Source organism: Tachyglossus aculeatus, chromosome 21 (assembly GCF_015852505.1).
Source record: "Tachyglossus aculeatus isolate mTacAcu1 chromosome 21, mTacAcu1.pri, whole genome shotgun sequence".
Taxonomy (NCBI): Eukaryota; Metazoa; Chordata; class Mammalia; order Monotremata; family Tachyglossidae; genus Tachyglossus; species Tachyglossus aculeatus.
In genome coordinates, this window is record NC_052086.1 from 25463813 (window position 1) to 25479284 (window position 15472).

At 47.8% G+C, this 15472-nt stretch overlaps 1 protein-coding gene across 1 annotated transcript in view; it reads right to left on the minus strand.

The window, feature by feature from the left end:
• Positions 1-14879, minus strand: part of PITPNM2 (phosphatidylinositol transfer protein membrane associated 2) — a 130645-nt gene extending 115766 nt beyond the window's left edge. The window contains exon 1 of the mRNA XM_038762526.1: positions 14646-14879. The gene's annotated coding sequence lies outside the window, so the exon portion shown is untranslated. The remainder of the gene's footprint in view (positions 1-14645) is intronic.
• Between the last annotated feature and the right edge of the window lie 593 nt (positions 14880-15472).

A 15472-nucleotide genomic window follows, 5' to 3' on the forward strand; every position in this document is an offset into this window, starting at 1 on the left:
AATCCTAATAGTGAATGAAAGGGGCAAACTGATCTGAATCATGGACTATTCGCAGATTAAATCCCAGGATTTGCTCAAAGCGTAAATCCCACTTTGGGGAAAGCGAGGCGAAGAGGAGAATCTGGAGCCTGGGGGGAAACAAGAGAAAGTCAGACACCAGAAACGGGTGGGAATGCCAATTATAGGGTCTGCAGAGCTGTTGTCTCCCCAGGAACACAAGAACAGCAACATAAACAAAATCCTTGCCAGCACAGGATTGGGAAGGGGGGGGGCGGGGAGGGGGGAATCACTCAGCCTTGTAAGCAACGTTCAGGCTTCGCAAACCCCCAAGGCACTGGGAAACAGTTAAAGAAATAATTACGGTGGCACCCAATAGTGCCAAGGTATTGAAGGCTCTGTGACGTGCTTCAATCTAATCTTCAAACTGCCGGGAGCAACTGCTTGTGATTCCAGCCCCAAAATTGGGGAGGTGGGGTTAGGGCTGGCAGTTCTTTGGCCTCCTGACTGGGATGGTTCTGCTATCTCCTCTACCCTTCCTGAGCCATCCCAAGAGCACCCCGGTAGTTCTGGCAAGTAGTCGGCAGTGTGGCACATTGGTTAGAGCATGGGCCTGGGAATCAGGTGGACCTGGATTCTAATCCCGGCTCTGCCACATGTCTGCTGTGTGACCTTGGGCAAGTCACTTCACTTTTCTGGGCCTCAGTTACCTCACCTGTAAAATGGGACTTAAGAGTGTGAGCGCCATGTGGGACAGGGACTCTGTCCAACCTGATTAACTTGCATCTACCCTAGTGCCTAGAACAGCGTTTGGCACATAGCAAGCGCTTAACAAGAACCACAATTTGTCCCTTCTTTCACCCCACGTGTTGGCGAGTCGCTTGGGCACAGTGCCAGAGTGGTATAGATTCTTATTCGAAGGAGACACCGCTGATGGGGAAATTCACCTACGAGGATGTTTGTGGCTGAGGGACCTGCTGTCCCTTGGGGCACCACTCCTTGCGATCAATCAGTAGTATTTATTGATCCCTATGTGTACAGCACTGTACTGAGCGCTTGGGAGAGTGCAATAGTTAGTACACATGATCCCACTCACTCTCCAATAGCCTTTTCCCCTCTGCCTTCAAACATGCCCACATTTTCCCCACCCTAAAAAAACCCTCTCGACCCATTGCCCCCTCCAGTTATCACCCCATCTCCCTCCTACCTTTCCTTTCCAAACTCCTAGAGCAAGTCGTCTACATTAGCTGCCTCATTCATTCATTCAATCGTATTTATTGAGCACTTATTGTGTGCACAGCACTGTAGTAAGCACTTGGGAAGTACAAGTCGGCAACATATAGAGACGGTCCCTAACCAACAATGGGCTCACAGTCTGGAAGGGGGAGACAAACAAAAAACAAAACAAGTAGACAGGCCTCAAATTCCTCAACTCCAACTCTCTCCTTGACCCCTTCCAATCTCGATTCTGCCCCCTCCACTCCACCAAAACTGCCCTCTCAAAGGTCACCAGGACCTCCTTCTTGCCAAATCCAAAGGCTCCTACTCTATCCTAATCCTCCTTGACCTCTCAGCTGCCTTTGATGCTGTCAACCATCCCCTTCTCCTCAACACATTATCCAACCTTGAATTCACGGACTCCGTCCTCTCCTGGTTCTCCTCATCTCTCTGGCCATTCATTCACAGTCTCCTTTGCAGGCCCCACCTTCCCTTCCCATCCTCTAACTGTAGCGGTTCCTCAAGGGTCAGTTCTTGGTCCCCTTCTGTTCTCCATCTACACTCACTCCCTTGGTGAATTCATTCGCTCCCACTGCTTCAACTATCATCTCTACATAGATGACACCCAAATCTACATCTCCTCCTCTGTTCTCTCTCCCTCCCTCCAGGCTCTTTTCTCCTCCTGCCTTCTAGACATCTCCACCTGGATGTCCTCTCACCACCTAAAACTCAATATGTCTAAGATTGAGCTCCTCATCTTCTCTCCCAAACCTCGTCCTCTCCCTGACTTTCCCGTCACTGTTGATGGCACTACCATCCTTCCAGTTTCACAAGCCTGCAACCTGGGTGTCATCCATGACTCCACTCTCTCATTCACCACACACATCCAATCCGTCACCAAAACCTGCCGGTCTCACCTTCACATCATTGCCAAGATCCACCCTATCCTCTCCATCCAAACCGCTACCTTCTTGGTACAAGCTCTCATCATATCCCAACTGGATTACTTCATCAGCATCCTTTCTGATCTCCCAACCTCCTGTCTCTCCCCACTTCAGTCTATACTTCACTCTGCTGCCCGGATTATCTTTCTACAGAAATGCTCTGGGTGTGTCACTCCCCTCCTCAAAAATCTCCAGTGGTTGCCTATCAACCTTCTCAAAAACTCCTCACTATTGGCTTCAAAGCTCTCCATCACCTTGCCCCCTCCTACCTCACCTCCTTTCTCTCCTTCTACAGCCCAGCCCTCACTCTGCTTCTCTGCCACCACTAACCTCCTCACTGTGCCTCGTTCTTGCCTGTCCCACCATCAACCCATGGCTCACATCCTACCTCTGGCCTAGAATGCCCTCCCTCTTCATATCTGCCAAACTCGCCCACTTCCCTCCTTCAAAGCCCTTCTGAAAGCTCACCACCTCCAGGAAGCCTGCCCAGACTGAGCCCCCCTTTTCCTCTGCTCCTCCTCTGCCCTTCCCCATCGCCCCATCTCCCTCCCTCTGCTCTACCCCCTTCCCCACCCACAGCACTTGTACGTATTTGTACATATTTATTACTCTATTTTATTAATAATGTGTATATATCTATAATTCTATCTATCTATTTTGATGCTGTTGATGCCTGTCTACTTGTTTTGTTTTGTTGACTGTCTCCCCCTTCTAGACTGTGAGCCCGTTGTTGGGTAGGGATTGTCTGTATCTGTTGCCAAATTGTACTTTCCAAGCACTAAGTACAGTGCTGTGCACACAGTAAGGCGCTCAATAGATACGACAATGAATGAATGAAAGAATACCAGCCTTCAAGGAACTAAAGATGTAGCAAGGGAGACAGACCCGCAATGGGACAACACCCTTGGACTAGCCTTGTGATCATCCTCAGTCAGGTGAAAGAAAAGGGAGAGAGAGAAAAAAAAAACGGTTCCCAGACCAAAATAACATACAATGGGGAGCCCTTAAACTGGATTATTACTGGGCTTTGTATGGGCACCCTGACAATTGCCACTGCAGGACAGGGGTGAGATTTACTAACCCTAGTCTACAGATGGGAAAATAAAGGCCCAGGGAGGTCATCCGGTGAGTACAAGGAAGTGCTGGAACTGAAATCTATGTCTCCTGATCAGACCACCTCAAGGAAGAGCCTAAAGTGGTCCCTCCCGGCACAGACATCAGGGGTCAGGGAGACACGCCTTGCTCAGACTACTCCACTTCTCTGCTACCAAACACACAAGTTCTCTTCCACTCTCTCACTCCCACCAAAAAATAAATCTGAGCAAGTTGCCTCTCACCCAGAACCTCTGACCTGGGGAAGACTTGGATTATCCGAGTGGAGGGGGCCTTCCGGAGGAAACAGTTGGGTGGCTGTGCCCAGCACGGAGCTATGACAGCAGCTTTCCTTAGGCATGACCCAGAACCCCCTGGGATCAAGTTTCTGACTCCTTCCAGTTTGGTCCAGCTGCCTTCAGCTCCCTTCTGCATTGCTCTGACTTGCTCCCTTTATTCATCTCCCCTCCCACATACATACATACACACATGTAATATTTATTTGTATTAATGTCTGTCTCCCCCCTCTAGACTGTAAACTCATTGTGGGCAAGGAATGTGTCTTTTATACTGTTAAACTGTACTCTCCCAATTGCTTAATACAATACCCTGTACATAGTATGCACTCAGTAAATATGATTGGCTGAATGACTGACTTTCAAGAGTTGGCATTGCAGCTGGGGTCAGGCCAGGCTGGCCGGTCCAACGAGAGCTGGGCTCTGGATTTCTGAAGAGGCAAACTGCTATTTCCCCTGAGATCCTCTCTGGGTACCTAACTCCAGACATCTTCTAGCCAAGACCAGTGGCTTCCTCAACTCCCCTCCTCCTCCTAGTCCCAGTTTCATGGATGCCACAGCCCCAATTTTCCTTCATGGCCTTGCTCTAGCGACCCAAACTGGGCCCATTTTTAACCCCTTCTTCCTGGCCCCTACTAACCTGCTGAGCTGAGATGAGCAGCCCCTTGTTTCTGACACCTCCGCCTTCCTTGATGCTGCTGCCCCTAGAAGACAGGAGCTAAGTCCCTCCCTCAGGCTGGGTTTCTTGAATTTGAATTTCTAAAATTCTGTTCATCAGCACCCCAAGCAGGAAGGGCTTGGCTGGTCTGCCATAATCCCCAATTTTCCTCTGGACCAAGCTCTCAAACTGTCCAGCACTCTTCCTGCTCAGAGTGGCCCACCTCCCCTCAAGGGCTCCATGAGTGGCTCCAGCACAGCTTTTCTGCTCCTCTTCCCCCATATCCTCTGTCCCCTCTGCTTTTCTTTTCATTTCATTATCTTTTGTAAAGACTTGGCTGCTGCCTCTGGCTCCTTCCTGGCTTGCAGGCCTCTTCCTCCTAGGAGTATAGAGTTGTGGGGAAGGGTGGACTGGGGCTTGAGAGGGAGGTACTGGGAGGTGACCTTCTGGACAACATCAAGGATTTCTATGCCTCCCTGGGCACGTTCCACAGGCAAGATTAATAAAACAGAAAGATGGGCAAAAAATCACTTCATCGGGGAGAAAAATTCACCAGGCCGTCACTGCACCAGACTGGAGGCACTCGGTTGTTTTCTTCAGGGTCTCTAAACGTGTCTACCAACTCTGTTATATTGCCCTCTTCCAAGCGCTTAGTATAGTGCTCTCCCACGCCCTTCTGCGTCACTCTGATTTGCTCCCTTTATTCACCCTCCCCACCCGGCCCCACATCACTTACATACGTATCCATAATTTATTTCTTTATATTAATGTCTGTCTCCCCCTCTAAACTGTAATCTCACTGTGGTCAGGGAATGTGTCAGTTTTATTGTTATACTGTACTCTCCCAGGCACCTAGTACAATGTTCTGCACACAATAAGTGCTCAATTACATACGACTGACTGATTGCTCTGCACACAGTAAAGCACTCAAAAAACACAACTGACTGAACAGGAAAGGATGGAATGTTGCACCATAGGCTGAAAGGGGATTTGTAAGGGGAAGAATACATTACAGGTCTTTGTCCTGGGGGAGTTTTCAACCTAATGAGGGAGACGGGACAGAAGAGAAGTCACAACCTGGGACAGAAGAGAAGTCACAACCTAATAAGACAACATATGGCACAAATGACCAGAAGCTCTGAACATTTCTGGTACATAAGAGTATAAAAATTGAATGCTCACTGGGTGGACAGCATTGTATTAACCATTTGGGAAGAACACAAATGAGTTGGTAGACAGGATCCCTGCCTTCAAGGAGTTTACGATCTAATGGGGGAGGCAAACAAAATAATTTAGAGATTAGAAGAAGTAAGAGTATACAGTTTATATGTACTGAAGAATCACAGGGAGGTGAGAACATCCTAGTGCTTAGGTGATAATAATAATAGCATTTATTAAGCACTTACTATGTGCAAAGCACTGTTCTAAGTGCTGGGGAGGTTACAAGGTGATCAGGTTGTCCCACAGGGGGCTCAGAGTCTTAATCCCCATTTTACAGATGAGGTAACTGAGGCACAGAGAAGCCAAGTGACTTACCCAAAGTCACACAGCTGGCAATTGGCAGAGCCGGGATTTGAACCCATGGCTTCTGAGTCCAAAGCCCGTGCTCTTTCCACTGAGCCACGCTGCTTCTCATGTGATGTGGAAGGTGATGTGGAAGTCCTAAAATGGCAAGTGTTGCGGGAAGGATGGAAGGTGGGGAGAATGAGAGAATAATCAGGGAAGGCCTCCTGGAGGAAATGTGATTTCAGGAGGGCCTTGAACATGGAGAGAGCAGTGGTCTAGGGGATGTAAAAGGGGAGGGAGTTCTCGACAGGAGGGAGGGTGTGAACAAGAGCTTGGCAGTGAGGGAAGAAAATTAAGGCAGTGAGGGAGGCACGGTAATTAATAGAGCCCTATTACCATATTCTCTAAGGTGAATCCGTTTATATGTGTTAAATGCCTCCCCATCCATTATTGCTGGAGGGGAGGGGAAAATTGGAGGAATTAAGAATAATCGCTGTAAGGTGGGAACTCATTTGGGAAGCCTTCATGGAAGAAGTGGGCTTTGAAAGACAAGGCTTGGTGGGAAAAAAAAAAAAAAAAGGGGAGAGGGCAAACAGGTTGGATGAACGGCACATATTCTTTCTGCCTGACCTCACGGCAAGTGGGACACAGGTGAATGGGCAAACCGAAGCACGTCGGAAGTAGTCTGGCAAGGAAAACCTTCTGACAACTCCTTGGAAGGACAGAAAGGAGCTGCAACTCAACTCCAAAAGACACTGCCATATCTCTATCCTCCAGTAATAATAATAATAATAATGATGATGGCATTTGTTAAGCACTTACTATGTGTAGAACACTGTTCTAAGCGAGGGGGATACAAGGTAATCAAGTTGTCCCACATGGGACTCACAGTCTTAATCCTCATTTTACAGATGAGGTAACTAAGGATCAGAGTTAGTGACTTGCCCAAGGTCACACAGCAGACATGTGGTGGAGCCAGGATTTGAACCCATGACCTCTGACTCCAAAGCCCATGCTCTTTCCACTGAGCCACACTTCATCTCCAAGAAGTAGACCTGCTGCCTTGAGGAATGCCACCCATTTCATCTCCTGGTTCAAGGCCTCAGCTTCTCTATCCATAAAGTGGACACAGCTCTCAATCAATCAATCAATCAATCGTATTTATTGAGCGCTTACTATGTGCAGAGCACTGTACTAAGCGCTTGGGAAGTACAAATTGGCATCACATAGAGACAGTCCCTACCCAACAGTGGGCTCACAGTCTAAAAGAGTGGGCTCACAGTCTAAAAGACTCTCAGTGGACAGGCATTTGAGCTCTGCAAGGGACAAAGCCTCTTGCTGTTCATACCGAGTCAGAGGTTCACCAGATCACCTCCCCTGTCACAACAACCTTGGAGCTTTCAGTCCCGTTAGGGCTAAAATTGTCTTGTGCCGTTACTCATCAATATTAAAGACAGCTGGCCCCAATGGGAACCTCCTGGAGCTCAGCTCTGAAAAAGCAATCGGCTGACAGCTAATCCCCTTTCAACGCTGCCATTAAAAGGCGGTAAACAAAGTGGAAAGACCAACCCGGGGTGTGCTCCTCCTGGAATGCCATGTGGCCTGGCGCTAAATAGATACAATACTTCAAACTAAAATAAACCGCACTCACTCGCATCTTGAAACAACTTCACAGGAACAGCAGGCTCTTGTGTACACATTGTACCACTCTGCGCGTCTATTTGTAAATTAATCACATATTAGCAGATTTCCTTTCTTATTAAAACTCTTTTCCCTCAACTTTAAACACGGCCCGTGCCGCTTGACATGCGGCCCGACTCCAAACCAGACTTGTCTTTTTGAGGCATTTTGCGGCCAATTGGATGTCGGGGGAGCGCGCTCAATGGCCCTGCAACTCAGTTTCGAAATGTCCCCCGCGTGATCGAGTGGCTGCTTCTGAAAGGCACCTGTCCCGGCTGAACTGCCAGGGACCCATCTACACCGCTCCCTCCCCGCAGAAGAATCACCCATTCCCCTGGCTCCCTGCCCTCCTTGCCGGGGCACTGGAAACCAATCGATCAATAGAGAGAAGCAGCATGGCCTAGTGGAGACAGCACAGGCCTGGGAGTTAGAAGAACCTGGGTTCAAGTCCTGACTCTGCCAATAGTCTGCTGTGTGACCTTCTGCAAGTCACTTCACTTCTCTGGGCCTCAGTTACCTCATCTGTAAATTCATTCAATCGTATCTACTAGGTGCTTACTGTGCACAGAGCACTGTACGAAGCGCTTGGTAAAGTACAATTCAACAATAAACAGTGACACTCCCTGCCCACAATGAGCTCACAGTTTAGAGGGGGAGAGATAGACATCAATAGCTCCTTCCCCTCCCTACAGCACTTGAATATATATTTGTACAGATTTATTACTCTATTTTACTTGTACATATTTACAATTCTATTTATTTTGTTAATGATGTCCATAGAGCTTTAATTGTATTTGTTCTGACGACTTTGACACCTGTCTACATGTTTTGTTTTGTTTGTACAAACTTTTAGTACTGAGTACAGTGCTCTGCACACAGTAAGCCTGTCTACATGTTTTCTTTTGTTGTCTGTCTTCCCCTTCTAGACTGTCAGCCCGTTGCTCGGCAGGGACCATCTCTATACATTGCCAACCTGGACTTCCCAAGCGCTTAGTACAGTGCTCTGCACACAGTAAGTGCTCAATAAATACGACAATGAATGAATGAATACAGATAAATAGAATTACAGATTTACATATAAGTGCTGTGCGCTGGTGGGGGGCTAGGTTGTGGGGAGGGGAGAGCAAACGGAGCAAGCCAGGGTGACACAGAAGGGAGTGGGAGATGAGGAAAGGTGGAGATTAAGACTGTGAGCTCCATGTGGGACATGGACTGTGTCCAGCCTGATTAGTTTATATCTTCCTCAGTGCATAGAACAGTGTCTGGTACAATAAGTGCTTAATAGATACCATTAAAAAAATCCATCAGTTAATCGATCAATCAACTCCTTTTATTGAGTGCTTACTGCATACAGACCACTGTACTGAGCATTTGGGAATGTACAGTACAGCATCACTGTATTGACAACAACTGTATTGTTGCATACAATTGTATACAATACAATTGTACTGTAATGCCAACAGCATTGTTGTCTGTCTCCCCGTTCCAGACCGTGAGCCCATTGTTGGGTAGGGACCGTCTCTATATGTTGCCAACTTACTTCCCAAACGCTTAGTACAGTGTTCTGCACACTGTAAGCGCTCAATATATACGATTGAATGAATGAATGAATGAACAGCATTAGTAGACACATCTCCTACCTATAGGGAGTTTACAATCTGGAAGCTTACAATCCTCTCCTCCTCCACCCCGTTGCCCCCACTCCCTCCCTCTGCCCTATCCCCTTCCCCTCCCCACAGCACTTGTGTATATTTGTACATACTTATTACTCTATTGATTTTATTAATGATGTGTATATATCTATAATTCTATTTATTTTGATGGTATTGACACCTGTCTACTTGTTCTGTTTTGCTGTCTCCCTCCTTCTAGATTGTGAGCCCGTTGTTGGGTAGGGACTGTCCCTATATGTTGCTGAATTGTACCTTTCAAGTGCTTAATATAATGCTCTGCACACAGTAAGCGCTCAGTAAATACGACAATGAATGGAAGGGGAGAAACCAGAGGAATGAACCCCATAAGTCCCAAAGGTGCGTGGCTCAGTGGAAAGAGCTCAGGCTTGGGAATCAGAGGTCATGTGTTCTAATCCCGCCTCTGCCACTTGTCAGCTATGTGACTTTGAGCAAGTCACTTAACTTCTCTGTGCCTCAGTTACCTCATCAGTGGGGATTAAGACTGTGAGCCCCATGTGGGACAACCTGGTTACCTTGCATCCCTCCCAGCACTTAGAACAGTGCTTGGCACATAGTAAGCATTTAAAAAATACCATCATTATTATTATGTGCAAACCCAGGCTTCGGGAGGAGGGCGGGGATTTGGCTTGGGGGTCTGGAGAGCAGAGGGGGTTTGTGGTCTTTTTGGTTCTCGCAATGTGGCAGTCACTCTAACTCTGACGGCTTCCCCACCCCCTGGGCCTGCATGTGACCTGCATGCAAGGAAGGCTGGGCTATCCCTGTCTCCAGGTGCCATGATGCACTTAGGGTTAAGGGAGAGGAAACAGCATCAACTTCTAGAAAAATAAGATGGTTGGGCAATTAGCCCTTAAGCACTTTGATACTCACCTCAGCCCCACAACACTCATGCAAATGTGCAAATGTTCTTATAATAATTGTGGTATTTTACTCCACAAGTTCCCCTACTTCTAATCCATTTTACTGTCTGTCTCCCCCTCTAGACTATAAGCTCCCTGTGGGCAGGGATCGCGTTTAACAACTTCGGTGTATCGTACTTTCCTCAAGCACTTAGAACACTGCTCTGCACACAGTAAACACTCAATAAATATGACTGATTGATTGATTAGTCGGAAGAAGGGGCAGAACTATGGTAAAAGGCCTGTTTCTTTCCGCTCTGCTCCCCCTTAGGAGAGGAAGTCTTCTGCACAAAATTCCCCTCTTCACCCCTGCTCAAGGCAGAAGTGATCAGAGGGGTTCTGGGTCTCTTCTGCCTGGGCTCGAGAATTAGGCTTCTGTAGCCTAGACTTGGGCTCTAACTCTGGTCCTAGACTGTGAGCCGGTTGTTGGGTAGGGACCGTCTCTATATGTTGCCGACTTGTACTTCCCAAGGGTTTAGTACAGTGCTCTGCACACAGTAAGCAATCAATAAATACAACTGAATGAATGAATGGTCCATTTCTGTGTGATGTCAAGTTTTATTTACAGAAGCAGCGTGGCTCAGTGGAAAGACTCCTGGGCTTGGGAGTCAGAGGTCATGGGTTCTAATTCTGACTCTGCCACTTGTCAGCTGGGTGACCTGGGCAAGTCACTTATCTTCTCTGTGCCTCAGTTACCTTATCTGTCAAATAGGGATTAAGACTGTGAGCCCCACGTGGGACAGCCTAATTACCTTTTATCTCCCCCAGTGCTTAGAACGGTGCTTGGCACATAGTAAGCGCTTAACAAATACCATCGTTATTATTCCAGTGCTTAGAACAGTGCCCAGTGCTTAGAATAGTGCTTGGCACATAGTAAGCGCTTAACAAATACCATCATTATTCTTATTTAGAGAATAAGGAAAGCAACCTGGCCTTATAAAAACAGCTTGGGCCTGAGAGCCAGAGAACCTGGGTTCTAATCCTGACCCGGCCACATACCTGCTGTGTGATCTTGGGCAAATCACTTCTCTGTGCCTCAGTTCCCTCAGCTGTAAAACGGGGATTTAATATCTACTCTCCCTCCTACTTAGTCTGTGAGTCCCATGTGGGATCTGATTATCTTGTACCTACACCAGCATTTAGTATAGTGCTTGGCACATAGTAAGCACTTTACAAATACCACAATTATTATTATTATTATCATTAGGAGGAACAGCACTAGGTCTAGTAGAAAGAGCACAGCCCTGGGAATCAGTGGATCTGGGTTCTAATCCCAGATATGTCAGTTGTCTTTCTGTGTGACCTTGGGCAAATGTGGCTCTGTGGAAAGAGCCTGGGCTTTGGAGTCAGAGGTCATGGGTTCAAATCCCAGCTCCGCCAATTGTCAGCTGTGTGACTTTGGGCAAGTCACTTAACTTCTCTGGGCCTCAGTTCCCTCATCTGTAAAATGGGGACTAATGTGAGCCCCACATGGGAAAACCTGATCACCTTGTAACCACCCCAGCGCTTAGAACACTGCTTGGCACATAGTAAGCACTTAATAAATGCCATTATTATAATTATTATTACTTATCTAGGCCTCACTTTCCTCATCTGTATGTATACTGGGGAGTCAATACTTGATCTCCATCCTACTTAGATTGTGGGCCCCATGTGGGACAGGGACTGTGTCAGATCTGATTAACTTGTATCTATTCCAGTGCTTAGTACAGTGCCTGCCTGCTGGGTGACCTCAGGCAAGCCACTTCACTTCTCTGGACCTCAGTTCCCTCATCCGTAAATTGGGGATTAAGAATGTAAGCCCCCCTGTGGGACAACCTGATTAGCTTGTAACTACCCCTGTGCTTTGAACTGTGCTCCCTCTAGACTGTAAACCCAGTGTGGGCAGGGATTGTCTCTCTTTATTGCTGAATTGTATTTTCCAAGCGTTTAGTACAGTGCCCTGCACACACAGTAAGCACTCGATAAATGACTGACTGAATGAATATTATGTAAGCGCTTAACAAAATATAATAATAATTATTTGGAGCTGCCTCCCACAACTTCTATTCCATTTCCTCTGAGGACAGACCAAGAGGATAAAGGTTTAAATTGAAGCAGGGAGGCTTCGTGTCAGTCTGAAAGAACAAACTGGGTTTTTCAGTACAGGAACATCCTGAGGGAAGGTGTGGAGTGTCCCCAGCCTGGAGGTTTTCCAGGAAAAAGGCAAACCCCCTTGGGATTGGGTCGGTTAGACGTGGACTTAACCAATCACGAGGATGGACTAGAGGCCTTAGGACACCCCTCCCTTTCAGACTAGAGGGTCGCTTTCCCTGTGGCTTGAGTCAATGCCAACTCCACTCCAAAGACCAGATCCTGGGCCTTGCACATCTGTGTGCCAGCCCGCTGAGATCCACCTTCCCTCCTGCAGTCTTCTGGGATTTGGGGGGTAGGGGAGTTCTCTCCTTGTAGAAGAGAACTAAAACTGGGAGAGCTAAAACTAATATTCCACCCCACCTCGCCCTCCTACATCTACCTCCCAGCTCATCTGGGTTGCCTGGGAGACTATTCCTTTTCTGTTTGGGGCTGGGAGTTGCCATGTGCTACAGGCGAGCTGCCAGGCTCTCCCTGGTGGGGGCTTTCACCTGAGCTGAGACATGCTGTAAGAGAGTGACTATGGCAACTCACTCTGGGAAAGTGGAGGCGGAGGCTTGCTCCCCCAGAAATAGACATGTCACTCCTTACTCCTAAAAAACATCTTTGTACCCAAGGCTCCCTCTGGTCATCCATCCCAGCAGAAACCACTGAAGGAGGAAGCTGCCCAGGGCCTGAGTAGCCCCTGCCCCTGGGGCTGGTGGGAAGGGGAGGAGAGGGCAAACCTGGGGCTATGTTGCTCTAATGAGGTAGCACCCCCATCACCCAACCCCCTCTGGGAACCTTGGGGCAGGCTAAAACTGATTGTTGCCCAAACCAGAAAGACCTTCCTCTTTTCTGCCAGGGGTCAGGACTGGTTTGGCCCAAAACATCTTTCCACCCTAGTGTCAAGCTTGTCCACAAAGCTCTCTGACCCAAGCTTCTCTAGACTATGTTATTTTTAGCATTAACTTGCTGCTTCTGTAGAGGCAGAGTATCTGGTTAATTTGTTTCAAGTATATAGCCCCAGTGGGCAATTCAAGCTCCCAAACGGATTTATGTGGCCTGAATTACGCAGCAAGGCTATGTACTTGGAGCAAATTAACCAGCTACTGCGCAGACCCAGATAGGGCAAACAACCCAGAGACATTCAAAACCTGCACTGCATCCTGGACTGCCATTTCCATTCAAAAATCTCAGTGGCCCGCAGCGTTTTTCTTTCAGGGCATGTGCTGGGCAAGCAGCCGCAGAAGGTCGAAGGAGTTATTGTGAAAGTTGGGGTGAGGAGGAGGGATTCTGAAACCTGAACAAAAGAGGGGCAATCATGGCAAGACTGGTGGACCCTAAATGAAGCAGGAGAGAAACCGGTCTCCCTCTCTAGCCTGTAAGCTCCTTGTGGGCAGGCATCGTGTCTGTCTGTACTCTCCCAAGTGCTTAGTACGGTCTTCTGCACACAGCAAGTGCTCAATCAATCAATCAATCAATCAATCGTATTTATTGAGCGCTTACTATGTGCAGAGCACTGTACTAAGCGCTTGGGAAGTACAAATTGGCAACACATAGAGACAGTCCCTACCCAACAGTGGGCTCACAGTCTAAAAGGGGGAGACAGAGAACAGAACCAAACATACCAACAAAGTAAAATAAATAGGATAGAAATGCACAAGTAAAATAAATAAATAGAGTAATAAAAATGTACAACCGTATATACATATATATACAGGTGCTGTGGGGAAGGGAAGGAGGTAAGATGGGCGGATGATCCTGTGAGCCACACACTTTTAGACTGTGAGTCCACTGTTGGGTAGGGACGGTCTCTATATGTTACCCATTTGTACTTCCCAAGCGCTTAGTCCAGTGCTCTGCACATAGTAAGCGCTCAATAAATACGATTGATGATGATCCTGTGGGCCGTTCCCGTCCGCGTCTGTCAACGGCCCCTCTCCCAAGCACACCTGCTCTTTGGACAGTGGGTCATCAGGGTGCGGATGGTCCACCCCGCCTCAATCACACCTCAGCCGGGCTCATTTTTTCTCCATTTATTCTGTACAATGCTCTACTGTACATGAATGACATTGGAGCAATAAATGTCACTGATTGACTGACGTATTTCGGCTCTGATCACACCCTAGAAACCTCAGAGAAATCATCCAAGCAGATTTAAGGATGGGGAGGTGGGTGGAGGAAGAAAAAGAGGGCAGTGCATTTTCCCCAGCTCAAGACCTGGATCTAGTTTGGGACTGGGCCAACCGGTAGGATGGGGAAAGGTTGTTGTAGGGGACTGGGCCAGATAAGCCCTCAAAGTACCATCCATATTTATGATTCTAAGATTAAGAAAGAGTAAGCTCGTTGCAGGCAGGGAATGTGTCTACCAACTCTGTTATATTGTACTCTCCAAAGAGCTCAGTGCAGTGCTCTGCATACAGTAAGTGCTCAATAAATAGGACTGATTAAGAGGCACATGAGACATTGGAAAACTAAAGCAGCATTTCTCAGATCTGTAAGGAGAAGGTGAGACAGTAATAAAATCATCTTTTTTTTTTTTAAACTACCTTTAGTGAAGGCTACTCCTGGAATCGGCAGGCACAGGACTTTGAGGCTCCCAGAACTCCGGTCTGGGACAGGGCTGAGGTGAGGAAGCAGCAAGTCAATCTAGAGGGTTGTGGAGCTCGGACCTTCAGGTCAGTGGTTCTTGTCCATCTGTCAGGGGACAAGTCTCCTCCCTGTGCCCACATGTATGAGCCTGGGCTCTCTCTGGGACTCATCAGAGGCAAAAAAGTGACAGGCAGGGGGAAGCTTCAATCAAGCACTCTAAAAAGGCAAGAGAAGGGGAAAAAAATCAGAAAAATCAAGCCATCTGGCCAGTCTTGAATTATTAAATAATGCACAAATGCATTCAGGGTGTAAAGCTGGAACACTGTAGCTAACAGGGAGCTTAGCACACCTGCTAAATGTTTGGGGGTTGGGGTGGGGTGGTGGGGACAGGTGATGGTTTCCCTTCCCTTCTCCCCACCCTGCCCAAACCAAACCTGAACCTGCAGAATGAACAGCCTCTCCCCACCCGCTGTGCCAGCCTCTGCGGGCTGGAGGGGATGGGAGGGGGAATGAGAGAGGTGGATGTGAAGAGGGCACTCCTTGAGTTCTGCAGGCTCACTTTGGAAGCATGGTCCCCTCCCCAACCCCAGTCCATGTAAGACTGCAAACTCATCAGGGCCAAGAAAATAAAGGCAGCATAATCCAGGCAAAGCCCCTGATCTAGGCCCAGCCCTAACTGTGAGCCCCTCAAGGGACAGGGTCTGTGTCTAATTCCCACCTATAAACTCTTTCTCAAAGCTTACATACTGTGCTTTGCAGACAGGAAGTGCCTTATTTATATTCA